The sequence below is a fragment of the Cynara cardunculus genome, assembly GCF_001531365.2.
Source record: "Cynara cardunculus var. scolymus isolate 2C chromosome LG 1, CcrdV1, whole genome shotgun sequence".
Taxonomy (NCBI): Eukaryota; Viridiplantae; Streptophyta; class Magnoliopsida; order Asterales; family Asteraceae; genus Cynara; species Cynara cardunculus.
Genome location: NC_037528.1, coordinates 21,624,050 through 21,628,117, shown reverse-complemented (window position 1 = coordinate 21,628,117; position 4,068 = coordinate 21,624,050). Strand labels below are relative to the sequence as shown.

General features: G+C 30.3%; 1 non-coding gene across 1 annotated transcript; it reads right to left on the bottom strand.

The window, feature by feature from the left end:
* Nucleotides 1-2,998: 2,998 nt before the first annotated feature.
* LOC112503584 lies at nt 2,999-3,190 on the bottom strand. Its single transcript, XR_003068027.1, has one exon. It is a non-coding gene; the product is annotated as a U2 spliceosomal RNA (small nuclear RNA).
* Between the last annotated feature and the right edge of the window lie 878 nt (nt 3,191-4,068).

Sequence of the window (4,068 nt, the reverse complement as noted above, 5' to 3'; positions counted from 1 at the left end):
TATATATATATATATATATATATATATATATATATATATATATATATGAACCATTGCGTCAAATACGAACAAAAATTGACATATATATGAACTTGGATTGTATAGCATTTATGAACACAACATGAATATAATAAGTATAGTTGTTACACGAAAGTAAATAAATAAAAAAACAGCTTTGAACACAATATGAACAGTTTGTGAACAATAGTTCTTTCATTATGAACACATTTAGGAGCAAGCCAATGTTGAGATATGCAGCTAGTGTACATGTGAACACAATATGAACACTTGTGAACAATTCTTTAATAATTACATATGAACTCGAATTCCGATTGTAGTCGTAGACGATTTTAACCTTTTCATTCTCATTGTTGTTGATCTGTTTTCCAATAGGTTTATCCATATTACTCGGACGATATAAAAATCTTTACAATCGGAAATTCTTTAACAATTACAAAATCAATATCATTATGAATAGAATAAATCGAAATTACAAAACATGAACACGTATAAAAAAAATCAATATTACATAATCATCAATTATTGAGATTTTTAGATTTGTAACTCCCAATTAATGATTTGGGAGTTACATAAATGACAAATTACTTAATTACCTTTGTCATTAATATATGAGTTATATGTGAACCTAAAGAAAAGATGGAATATGATTGGTTGAGTTTGGTTAACAAAGTTAACACAAAAATCTTGATAGTATTTGAACCAACCCATATATATATACACACACACACACACACACACACAGGGGCCCATTCAAGGAAGAACTGACTAGTTTGTGGTAACCGTGAGATCCAATCTCAACCACAAATCAATTATAAATTAGGAAATTTATAATTTTGAATTAAAATTTTAATGCAAGGACATTTTAGGTATTTTTTTTTCTCTCTCCTCTTTTCTCTCTCCGTCTTCCGGTGATACCACTATGATAACTAAAAATATTGACTCTATTAAACCAAAGACATAGGGTGATACCCAAGCATATATAAGATGCATTGTGATACCACTGTGTTACATCTCCGATCGACCACACAAACGACCTCAGTGTAATACCCAAGCACATATATGATGCATTGTGATACCATTGTGGTATCACCGGAGGATGGTGGCCGGAGGACGGTGGTCAAAGGACGGTGACCGGAGGACGAGGGACGGAGAGAGAAGAGTTTTAAAATACCTAAAATGTCCTTGTATTAAATATTTACTTCAAATTTACCAAAATTATTATTTATTGATTTGTGGTTGAGATTGGATCTCACGGTGACCACAAACTAATTAGTTCTCATTTGATTAGACCCCTATATGCATATATATATATATATATATATATATAGTTAAAGAATATGGAATATGGATATAACCTTATGTACTTAATAAATCCGTGAAGTACCAAACTTTGTTCGTTTGTAGCTAAAAAAATGTCGTATGCTTTGTATAACGTTGCATCTTCTAGATGATAGTAGACTTGGAGTTAATAATTCGAAAAGTTCGTAACCATCATCATCTTAAAAAATGTAGCAGACCTTAAAGGCTCCAACATACGATCCCCTCGGTTCAGCCTTCTTACTTATGAAGTTATTTTTGATCCCTTGGTCCATCAAACTAAGGAGGAGCTTGGTTCGCATGGTTTGGACGGAATCTGAAGAAATTAGAATACCAATTCCATTGACCAAATTACTTTAAGGCGTTTGGTTTACCTTATGTACCGGAACTCTTCCACACATTCCGTCATTCATGGATTTGGTCATTCCATCACAATTGAGAAGGAATTCAATTCCATCACATTCCATTTTCTCAAAAAGACAAAATTATATCCATCTTCGCTACTTGATCGATTTACCCAGAACTATATGACCTCCATCTAAACCACCGCCTACCACCACTGTTCTGAACTATCGTCGACCACCACTGTTATTGAAGGGTATTTTGGTCATTTATCATTTATTCATTCTAATTCTGAAGCTGCATTCTACCAATAACCAAACAGATTGATTTCAAACCATTTAACAGATTTCATTCTAATTCATTCCAACCAAACGTGCGATCAAATTTCATTCTAGTTTCTTCAAAGTCAATATCTATTGACAGATTCTATATCTTCAGAAGACATTCTGCAAACCAAACATCCTTAAGCTTTTATTGATCATACATCTCATCATTTTATTACGGTTCTTTTAGAACTCCCGACTTAGTAAAACGAAAAGGCTCAAGATTTATGAGATTACATGAATAAGGTCGTTCCTAGGAGCGCATGGTACAGACACCCACCTAGGATCCAAAAAATAGCGGCCTGGTTTTATTTTTAGTATATAGTAATTCAAACAAAATTTAGTAGACAAAAATGTGAAATCTTTTTAATATACAATATGATGTCAAAACGAATTTAGTAGATAATGAGGTCAAAATTATTTATTAATTATATTGAAGAATAGGAAAGTTAAATGATGTTTAGGGACATGGCGTTTGGTTTAATGAAATGATTTTGAAGGATTTAGATTTCGTAAAGAGATTTGGGAATTGGAAGGGTTTGAAATATTTGGTGTGTTTGGTTTGTAAAACTTGTAATGGAATTGGATTCCATTATTTATAAATAACTAGTGTTCCAACCACGCGTTGCGCGGTAGTAATAATACCATCTTCAAAAGAAATGTTATAGACTAAAATTTGAAATCCACTTCTAAAACAAATTAGGCAAATTTGTGTGGCAACTACTCATTAACATTAAAAGTTTTTAAGAGAAATTAACAACAATCTTAGAACCATATGTTAATTTAAGTTATCTAAATATGCTCGAGAATGGTGTTACAAAGTACTCTACAAAGTTTGACTAATGTTAGTAGTTTGTTTTATTAGAAGTCACAATTCTAACATAAATCTCATATAAGGTGACAAAATCATGATGTTCATTTTGTAACAAATTTAATTGAAATCTCATTTGAATTTATGAAAAAGAAACGTTTTATAATATTTCAAGTGAAAATTAGAGGAGTGCGTAAGTTGTAGTAACAGTAGTGGAAGTTCAAGACAATGCATGAAAAACCACATCACCAAGCTAAGATAATAGATTTTTCCTCATAAAAAATAAAATTAATATCAAGTGGGGTCGATGACCCACATATCAGATATTAAACTAATAAAAACAAATACTACATTTTATCGTAACATTCTGTAATATTTAAATTGTAATTAGAGGGGTGTTATCAAACCTTGATGGTAGTAACACCAAGACGACAGATAAATAACTACATTACCAAGTAGCATAATGGGCATTCTTATATACAAAATAAAATACCAAGCAAGTTGAAAACCCATATATTAGATATCAAACTAAAAACATATAATATATTTGATCTAAGCAAAAAAAAAACCCTAAGATTCGGGATAGATATGTAAACTAAAAACATATACTACATTTGATCTGAAGCAAAAGGTCGACATCCGAGAAAAATATGTTTGTTCCATTTTTAGTCATTTTTTTTGTAGTGATCTCCCTCTTACCACTTTCACTCCATCATGCTATGCGGGATGCAATTATGCAAACAATATTGAGAAAAATGTTGGCTCTTTTATTTTTGTATCCACTTCTCGTGTCTCTTTCTTTTTTGATCCAATGTGGGATGCAAACAATAATGTGAGGAAAAAAATGATTTATATTGCTTAAAAGTTGTCACCTGATTATCCATGGTTATGCTTTTTATAGATAAAAATAAAGATATAAAAATATAGATTATAGATATATAACTATTGTTTTTACAACTATAACTTCGACCAATTTTATGGTTTTGATTTATCGTCAACTTTATGTTATTTTTTATATTAGTTTTTGATATATAATTTTTTTTATAAAAAATGGTTGGCCAAAAAAAGGACAACCTAAAAATTGTACAAACTCTCTTAGTATTATAAGATATCTAACCTTTTTTTAAATATTCACTTCCTTATTTTGTATTATTTGGTTGGTTTTGATTTCAACCATGGTTATATATTTTGTATTATTTGTTTGGTTCATTATTTAATATATTATATTGATATTGTTATTGGTTGATGATTGAT